At 42.6% G+C, this 10,376-nt stretch overlaps 1 protein-coding gene across 3 annotated transcripts in view; it reads left to right on the top strand.

The window, feature by feature from the left end:
* The window catches only part of LOC122553883 (coiled-coil domain-containing protein 9-like), a 284,191-nt gene that overhangs the window by 3,066 nt on the left and 270,749 nt on the right, over window positions 1-10,376 (top strand). For all 3 annotated transcript variants that reach the window (XM_043698346.1, XM_043698344.1, XM_043698343.1), the window contains exon 2: window positions 6,769-6,934. The gene's annotated coding sequence lies outside the window, so the exon portion shown is untranslated. The remainder of the gene's footprint in view (window positions 1-6,768; window positions 6,935-10,376) is intronic.

The following is a 10,376-nucleotide window of genomic DNA, read 5'->3' as shown; positions in this document are numbered from 1 at the left end:
TCCCTTGGATCTCCCCTCCCCAGATCTCCCCCCTTCCCTGATCCTCACTGGATTCTCTCTGCCCAATCCTAACCTGGATTCCCTCCCACATCTGCCCTGGATCAGCCACTCTATCCCTTGGATCTCCCCTCCCCAGATCTCCCCCCTTCCCTGATCCTCACTGGATTCTCTCTGCCCAATCCTAACCTGGATTCCCTCCCACATCTGCCCTGGATCAGCCACTCTAACCCACTTTCTGAAACCTGAAACACTGCGCAGCCCCACACTGGTTGTCTCCTTGTCTTGATCCCTCCTTCTCTGCAGTCTATATTCTCACTTTTAACTTTTGAAATGTTGTTGTAGCAATAGATTTTGGCCAGTACTGTGTCTGGAGCTGTTCTTTGAATAGTGCAATTTTCTGCTGTAAACTTTGGGTTGGATTTTCACAAACCCAGGACATGCCAAAGTACTATGCAATCAATTCAATAACATTGAATATTTACAGCACTGAGGGAGACAATTTCCTTCCAATTGGAAGGATGTTGGCAAACTTGAAAGGGTTCAGAAAAGATTTACAAGGATGTTGCCGGGGTTGGAGGATTTGAGCTATAGGGAGAGCTGAAAAAGCTGGGGCTGTTTCCCTGGAGTGTCGGAGGCTGAGGCGTGACCTTCGAGGTTTATTAAATCAAGAGGGACATGGACAGGAAAACTAGAAAAAGTCTTTTCCCTGGGGTGGAGGAGTCCAGAACTAGAGGGCATAGGTTTAGGGTGAGAGGGGACCTAAGGGGTAACATTTTCACGCAGTGGGTGATAACTTGTATAGAATGAGCTGCCAGAGGAAGTCTTGGCAGCTGATATAATTGCAAAATCTAAAAGGCATAGATAAATAGGAAGGTTTGGAGGAATATGGGCCAAGTGCTGGCAAATGGGACTGGATTAGGTGGGAATATCTGGCCAGCATGGACGAGTTGGACAAAGGGGCTGTTTCTCTGCTGTACATCTGTATGACTCTAATTTCATCTACTATATCTGTGCTGGGAAGATGTCTTCAAAGATTGGCATTGTCAAAATGTCACATGCCTCAGACTTGATGGGTGTATCTTGATGACACTAACTTGATGTTTAGATATTACGCTCTTTGTAAATCATGTATACAAAATTCCTGGAGCCCTCTAGCGTTTAGTACAGAAGGTGATATCACTATGTGACTGTACCATCTCATAGAGGAGTTAGTGAAAATGAGAATGGAGTCCCCAGAAATCATAAAGTTGCTCTTGAGAAATTTATTGAGTATTATTCATTTAGGAGAAAGTGAGGACTGCAGATGCTGGAGATCAGAGCTGAAAATGTGTTGTTGGAAAAGCGCAGCAGGTCAGGCAGCATCCAAGGAGCAGGAGAATCATTCCTGAAGAAGGGCTCATGCCCGAAACGTCGATTCTCCTGCTCCTTGGATGCTGCCTGACCTGCTGCGCTTTTCCAGCAGCACATTTTCAGCAGTATTATTCATTTCTCAAAATGTGTCCTTAGGAGTGGGGAATGTTTTGAACTCTGTTGCTGAAATTATAAAAAGGTGAACCTTAACATTTGAAGCCAGGCTGTAGATGCGTGAAAATGAGGAGCAAGATTGCAGTAAACAGAAAACGTTTGTCACCAGTGTGACTTTGCCTGACTTTATTGTACATTTCTAAATGCTCTGCTACTACGTTCCTTATAAATGACTCTAGAGAGGACATTTTGCAGGGTCACAGATTAGGTCTAGGGTCCTTGGTTTTAAACTATGATGACTCCTCTTTCAGATGAAGGTGACATTTTTTGTCTCTAAAGAGTTGTTAGAATGTGGAATTATTTTCCTCAAAAGATAGTGTCTAATTACAGACTTGATAGATAAGGGACTTGAGGAGTGAGAAGACACGAAAGTGAAGTTGAGCTCACTTCCAGATCAGTCATGATGATGTTATTGAATGGTAGGGCAGAATGGTCATCTGGTCCTAATTAGTATGGTTGTCTGTATGTTCCTATTATTCTCAAGAAGTAGACATCAGTGGAATTTCTTTTCATTGCAAATAGAATGGATAGTATTTTGGAAAAAGTTCAGAAGCTGACCAATAAGCTAATACAGTCTATTTTCTCAGTATTTGATTACATAACTACTTAGAATTATAGAATCATGAATCCCTACAAGTCATTTGGCTTAAAACGTCTACACTGAACCTTCGAAGAGCAACCCACCCAGACCCATTCCCCTACCCTATTGCCCTTCCCCTGAATGATGCATCTAACAGACACCTCTCTGAACACCCTGGCCAATTTACCCAATCTTCACATCTTTGGATTGTGGGCGAAAACCGAAGCACCCAGAAGAAGCCCAAGCAGGCATAGGGAGAATATACAAATTCCACACGAACAGTCACCCAAGGCTAGAATCGACCCAGGTCCCTGGTGCTATGAGGCAGCAGTGCTAATCACTGAGCCACGTGCCACCCCTTGTGGATTATTCCTGCTGCTTTCGTAAACCAAATTATGTTTAATCATGTTTGCAGGTCAAGTGGAAGAATAAAAGGGCAGGTTCACATTCTGCTTTGATAGTGCCAGACCATTATGTATAATTAATGGAAGCTGAACTTAACTATCCCTTGATAAAATATAATTCTACGAACTAAACAGTTTGTATTGTAATATCTAAATCTTGAGTATGGAAACAACATAAAAGTATAATACTACAGGTGGTAGAAATTTGAAATGAAAGCAGAAAATGCATGAACACTGAGTCCAGACAACATAGAGAGAAACAAGACTCTGGATTAGTGGTGCTGGAAAAGCACAGCAGTTCAGGCAGCATCCGAGGAGCAGTAAAATCGACGTTTCGGGCAAAAGCCCTTCATCAGGGAGAGAACAGATTTAACATTTCAGATCAATGATCCTTTGTCAAAACTCTAGAATCTTTTAGTGAGAAACTTTTCCTCTGACTGAAGGATTGTGTAATTCTGCTTATTTGGGCATTTCTGAGAGCTGTTGTTTAGATTAGATTACAGTGTGGAAACAGGCCCTTCGGCCCAACAAGTCCACACCGACCCGCCGAAGCGAAACCCACCCATACCCCTACATTTACCCCTTACCTAACACTACAGGCAATTTAGTATGGCCAATTCACCTGACCCTGCACATCTTTGGATGGTGGGAGGAAACCGGGGCACCCGGAGGAAACCCACGCAGACACGGGAAGAACGTGCAAACTCCACACAGTCAATCGCCTGAGGCGGGAATTGAATCCGGGTCTCTGGCGCTGTGAGGCAGCAACCACTGTGCCACCATGCCGCCCACCGTTGTATATGTACATATGAATTAGCAGCAAATTCAGCCACTCGGTTTCTCTCGCCTGTTCTGCCGTTTTGTAAGATCAAAGCTGTTCTGATCATTCCAAATTCCTGCCAAACCCTGATGACTTTTCACTCCTTAACGATCTGCCTTAAGAATATTCAAAGACTGTGTGCTTCTGACTTCTCAGAAAGAGAGTTCCAAAGACACTCAGCCGTCTATGATATGGGGAGATAAAGTTCTCCTTGTTCTCCTTGTCTCTTAAGTGGGCAACTTCACCCACAAGAGGAGACTTCCTCTCCGTGAGCACCCTGTCAAATAAGTAGGACCTCGCATGCTTCAACCAAGTTGCCTCTTAGTCTTTTGAACTCCAGCAGATAGCAACCTAGGTTGTCCAACCTTTCTCCATTAGACATTCTAATACCTAGTGACATGGTGGCTCACAGCACCGGGGACCCAGGTTTGACTCTAGCCTTGGGTGACTGTCTGTGTGGAGTTTGCACATTTTTATGTGTCTGCATGGGATCCCTCCAGATGCTATGTTGGATTTGTCATACTGAATTGCCCATAGTTTCCAGGAATATGCAGGTTAGGTGAAGTAACCATGGAAAATGCAGTATTACATGGATAGGGTGAAGGTGAGGGTTGGGGCTGGATAGGATGCTCTTCGGAGTTGCTTCGTGGCCTGCTTCCACACTATAGAGATTCTATGATTCTGTCCATTTCTAGATATTATATAGGAAACGTTTTCAGAACTGCTTCCAATGCATTTGCATCCTTCCTTGATTAAAGAGGTACAGATGTATTCCAGATATCATCTCACCAGTCTCCTGAATAACAGTAGGATAGCCTCCCTATTTTTGTATTAAACACACCTTACAGTAAATGATAAGATGCTGTTAACTTTCTTAATTACTTGCTGTATTTTCATGCCCATCTTTTATATTTCATGCAGAATACCAGATCCCTGTGTATCACAGTGCTCTGCAATCTCTCATCATTTAGATAGTGTACTACCTTTGTACTCTTCGTACCAAAATGGCCATTTCACATTTTCTTAGATTATGTTCAGTTTTCCAGATCTTAATCACTTCACGTTGTCTATGTCATTTTGTAATATTCTTTGTTTGGAAAGTAAGTTGTGCAATGTTTGTATCATCAGCAACCTTAGTAAGAATACCTTCGGTTTTTTCATCCAAGTCAATTACGTTATTTGTAAAAGCATTAATTTCTGTGGCACACCACTCATTACAGTTGACCATTTATGCTCATTTCTGTCTGTTTCCTGTCAATCCTATTTCCTATCCATGCCAATATGTTGCCCCAAATACCATGGCCTTTTATTTTCTGTAGTGATCTGATTCCTTCTGTGATTCTAAGTAGAACATAGAACAGTACAACACAGTACAGGTCCTTTGGCTCTCAGTGTTGTGCTGACCTTTTATCCTACTCCAAGGTCAAACTAAACTACATTCCCTACATTGTACTGTCCTCCATGTGCCTATCCAAGAGTTGCTTAAATTTCCTTATTGTGTCTGACTCTACTGCCACTGCTGACAGTGTATTCCATGCGGTAAAAACAAAGATTGCAGATGCTGGAAACCAGATTCTGGATTAGTGGTGCTGGAAGAGCACAGCAGTTCAGAGGAGAATCGACGTTTTGGGCATAAGCCCTTCTTCAGGAACGGCTTCCTGAAGAAGGGCTTATGCCCGAAACGTCGATTCTCCTGTTTCTTGGATGCTGCCTGACCTGCTGCGCTTTTCCAGCAACACATTTTCAGCTCTGATCTCCAGCATCTGCAGTCCTCACTTTCTCCCCATTCAAATTCGACCTCCTAAAATGAGTCACTTCATACTTTTCCAGGTTGAACTCCAACTGCCACTTACAAACTCAGCTGTGCATCCTGTCAATGTCCCACTGCAACCTACAACAGCCCTCCACACTATCCACAAGTCCACTAACTTTTGCGTCATCGGCAACCATACTAAACCACCCTTTCACTTCTTCATCTAAGTAATTTATAAAAATCACAAAGCAGAGTACCCAGAACAGATCCTTGCGGACACCACTGGTCACTGGTTTCCAGGCTGAATACTTTCCATCTGCTACCACCCTCTGTCTTCTATGGGACAGCCAATTGTATATCCAACAGCCACATTTCCCTGTATCCCAAGCCTCCTTACTTTCTGAGCCTACTATGGGGAACCTTATCAAATACCACATCCACTGCTCTATGTCATGTAGACCACATCCATTGCTCTATCTTCCTCAATGTATTTTGTCACATCTTCAGAGAATTCAGTAAGGCTTGTTAGGCATAAGCTGTCCCTCATAACACCATGCTGACTGTCCCTAATCAAGCTATGAACATAGAACGTTACAGCGCAGTACAACTTTTTCAAATAATCATAAATCCTGTCTCAGCATCCTCTCCAATAAGTTGCCCACCACTGACGTAAGATTGACTGGTCTGTAATTCCCAGGGTTATTCCTTATTCCCTTTCTTGAACAAGTGAGAATATATTTGCCACCCTCCAGTCATTTGGTACTGCTCCAGTGGACAGTGAGGCTGCAAAAATGACCGCCAAAGGTGGAGCAATCTCTTCCTTCGCTTCCATAGAAACCTTCGGTATATCTGTCTGGCCCAGCAAACTTATCTATTCTCATGTTTTTCTAAATTTCCGGCACATCCTCCTCCTTAAATCAACCTGTTTGAGCAAATCAGCCTATCTCACGCTGTTCTCACAAATGACAAGATCCCACTCCCTTGTGCAGTCGATCCACTAGTTCTCTTTATCCACAGTTAATAGTAATTCCACAGAGACCAAAACTGGGGAACAGATTTGGTGGAGCTACAAGTATGGAAGATTGTGTCAAAATACCGGAAGGAATAAACTTAGGTCGTGGAATGTTGCTCAACTAATGATCCAGAGGCCCAGGTGAATTAATGCTCCTGGGACATAGGTTCAAAACCCATCAACAGTTGGGAGAATTTAAATTCAGTTAATAAATTTCTGGAGTTGAAATCTCAGCGATATTAACCATTAAACCAATATCAGTCACTAATTGCCTGGTTTTGCGTATATCAGAAATCACACAACACCAAGTTAATCACAGGCTTTCAGGCTTTCAGAGCGTTGCCCCTTCATTAGGTGAAAATTTGAAATTTCAAATAAACCTGGTGTCATGTGAGTTCTGACTTTGTCCACCCCAGTATAACACTGGCACCTCCACATCTTGCCTACATGTGTTATAGCAATGTGGCTGACTCTAAGCTGTCCACTTAAATGGCCTAGCAAGACACTCACATCATGAGCAGTTTGGGATGGGCAATCAATGCTGGCCCTTCCAGCTGCATCCATATCATGTAAAAAAAAAGAATAAAGAACAAAAAAGGAAAGCTTGTAGATTGGATGAATGAACAGAAAATTCATTTTAATATAGTAATGTGCAAGGATGCTTAATCTTAATAGGAGCACAGATGCTACTTAACCGAGCAAGAGTCTTGCCAGGCGTGCCTGTGGCCAATGAAGAGAGGACTGATTAACGCCAGCGCCTCAGATGACATGGGAAACTTAAACTCAGCTCAAGCCAAATCCGACTTGAAGGAGTGAAGCCAGAGTAACAGAGCTCTCTGAGGTAAGTTTTTAGATGATTGGTGTTTTAGAAGTGTCAGTGTTTTTTTAAATTTTGAGTGACTAATTAGTCTTTGCTTTGTTCACATTGAGGAGCAGATAGAAAAATAGCAATGAACATGTTGTGTTAAAATAGTTAAGGAGTGTTAACAGCAATTAAATAAATAATCACATTAAATCTAAGGAGTTTTTTCAAGTTCCAAAATAGAATGGAGATATGTTCATGACCTGTAGCCTGCAAATTCTATGGTATGTGAGAACTTCAGAACTTTTCACCTGTACCAGTGGTCCACATATGCAGGTCTCCAGCAAATCCATGAATGCAGCATCTGCCTCCAGGTGGTTGAACTCAAGCATAGTAAATGACTGAACATTTCTGGATCCCAGCCTCCAGGAAATGATTGTACTGCAGTCACATAAAGTTCAGATCACCAAGTGGATCGGTTCTACCACTTGGAAGTGTAGGAAGCCTCCTGGAGCTTGACACTTGATTTGTTCATGAGATGTGGGTGTCATTAATGAGGCAAGCATTTATTGACCATCCCTAATTCCTCTCTATGCTGAGCCATCATGTCTCATCCTAACATAAGCCACCTTCTTCCTCTTGACAGATTCAACTTCTTTAGTAAACCATGGCTCCCTATCTCGACCACTTCCTCCCTGTTGGATAGAGCAGTAGCTGTTCCTTGAATAAACTCCACGTTTCAATTGTGCCTGTCTCCTGCAGTTTCCTTCCCCATCCTTTGCATCTAAACCTTGCCTAATCGCAACATAGTTGCCTTTCCCCAGCTATAACTCATGCCCTGCAGTATATACCTCTCCTTTTCTATCACTAAAGTAAACATAAGTGAATTGTGGTCCGTATCACCAAAGTGCTCACCTACCTCCAAATCTAGCACCTGGCAAGATTCATTACCCAGTACCAAATCCAATGTGGCCTCGCCCCTTGTTGACCTGTCTACATACTGTGTCAGGAAACCCTCCTGCACAAAGAACAAAAATCACCCCATCCAATATTCTTGAATTATAGCGTTTCTAGTCAATATTTGCAAGGTTAAAGTCCCCCAGAACAACTACCCTGTTACGTTTGCTCCTATCCAGAATCATCTTTGCTTTCCTTTCCTCTACATTTCTAGAACTATTCGGAGGCCTATAGATAACTCCCAACAGGGTAACCTCCTTTCCTGGTTTTAACCTCAGCCTGTACTACTGCTGTAGACGAGTCCTCAAACGTCCTTTCTGCCACCCAAATGCTGTCCTTGACTAACAATGCCACACCTCCCCCTCTCTTACCATTTTCTCTGTTCTTACTGAAACATCTAAATCCTGGAACCTGAAAACCATTCCTGTCCCCCCTCTATCTGTGTCTTCAAAAGGGCCAAAGCATCAAAGTCCCAGGTATGAACCCAAGTTCACCCACCTTATTCCAGATGCTCCTGCCGTTGAAGTAGACCTATTTCAAACCACCTTCCTGCTTGCTGGTGCACTCTTGCGACCTTGAAACCTTATTTCTGACCACACTACTCTTACCTCCCACATTCTGCAGGAGAAATATTTTCACTGGCGCTAACTGCCATTCTCACTGTTCTAAATCCCAAAGAGACTGTTGAAAAACAAAGAATTTTTTAAAAAGCTAGTTACCTTACCAATTCAGTGCACAAAAATCTCTTTTTGGTTAGAGGAGGAGGATGGATGAGAGACACTACTTAAGTAAGGCTTCGGGTAACGCAACTGCCCAAATATATCACTTCACTTACTCAGCAGGCCCATGTCCACTCCTGCTCAGCATGCACACTGCTTGTTCACGAGGTAAGATTTTAAAGTGGTCATTGACCTTTCCGACAGCCCCGGGTCATCGCTCCTTGTCTTCCTGCTGCTATAAAGTACTGAAAAGAGCAAATATTAAATCAAATATTAGAAGTCGAACATTGCGGGAGCAAGTACCCTTGGATACAATGTACAGTACCCTCATTGATACACACCAGTTCATTTCAAAGTTTAGATAGTTACTTTATTTAACATTTTGTATTGTTACAATGACACTTTGAAAGGCACAATATGTTATCTGGGAAGCAAAGCCTCAGCAGAGGGACCTGGGGTTCAAATACATAATTTTTTGAAGTTTGTGTCACATACAGATAGGTTGGTTAAAAAGGCATTTAGAACGCTTGCCTTCATTGCTCAAACTTTTGAGTATAACAATTGGGATGTTATGTTAGGGTTGTACAGGATGTTGGTGAGGCTTCTTCTAGAGTATTGTGTCCAGTTCTGGTCATCCTGTTATTATTAACATATTAATTAAGGATATTACTAAGCTGAAGAGGTTTCACAAGAAATTTACCAGGATGTTGCCAGGTATGGAAGATTGAGTTATAAAGAATGGCTGGATAGGCTGGGACTTTTTTTCACTCGAGCACAGAAGGTGACCTTATAGAAGTTTATAAAATCATGAGGGTGTAGATAGAGTTAATGGAAAGTGTATTTTCCTTAGGATTGGGATTTCAAGACTAGGGATCACATTTTTAAGGTGAAAAGAGAGAGATTTAAAAAGATATGGGCAAATCTTTTACACAGAGAGTGGTTGCATGTGGAATGAACTTCCTGAGGAAATGGTGAATGCAGGCATAGTTACACTGTTTAAAAGATACTTAGATAAATACATGAATAGGAAATGTTTGGAAGTCTATAGGTCAGGTGTAGGCAGGTGGGACAAGTTTAGTTTGGGATTATGTTTGGCATGGATTGTTTGGACCAAAGGGTCTGGTTCTGTGCTGTATGACTGTATGTCAGTAGTGTTCTAATTCTGTACAATGAAGCAGCATCTTATAAATGTTACATATAACACTGTGACAGGTGGAAGAGTGAAAGTTCATCAATATTAGTAACGTTACCTGCTCTTCTTTAGTGAATAAGCACATGGAGTGCCAATCAAATGATCTGCTTTGACTAGGATGACTTTGAGCTTCTTGAGGATTCCATTGCATACCTGACCTTGTCGATGGTGAAAAGCCTTTGGACAGTCAGAAAGTATGTCAGTTGTGACAGAATATTCAATTTTGTGTAACTCCCCTTCTCCCTATCACCATGTATGCTTAGCTGCCGCTTCACATTAAGTGGAGTGAGTTGAATTGGTTGAAGGCTGGCCTCTGTGATACTTGGGGATATCAGGAGGGAACAAGTTAGTTCATCCATTTGGTAATTATAGACTCTTGGGCATCAACAGAAGGAGCTGAAAATGTGTTGCTGAAAAAGTGCAGCAGGTCAGGCAGCATCCAAGGAGCAGGAGAATCGACGTTTCGGGCATGAGCCCTTCTTCAGGACTGAGGAAAGTGTGCCAAGCAGGCTAAGATAAAAGGTAGGGAGGAGGGACATGGGAGAGGGGCGTTGGAAATGCGATAGGTGGAAGGAGGTTAAGGTGAGGGTGATAAGGTGAGGGTGATAGGCCG

Source organism: Chiloscyllium plagiosum, chromosome 10 (genome assembly GCF_004010195.1).
Source record: "Chiloscyllium plagiosum isolate BGI_BamShark_2017 chromosome 10, ASM401019v2, whole genome shotgun sequence".
In the NCBI taxonomy this organism is placed as follows: domain Eukaryota; kingdom Metazoa; phylum Chordata; class Chondrichthyes; order Orectolobiformes; family Hemiscylliidae; genus Chiloscyllium; species Chiloscyllium plagiosum.
The sequence above is the reverse complement of the archived record's forward strand: the minus strand, read 5'-3'. Positions and strand labels throughout refer to the sequence as shown.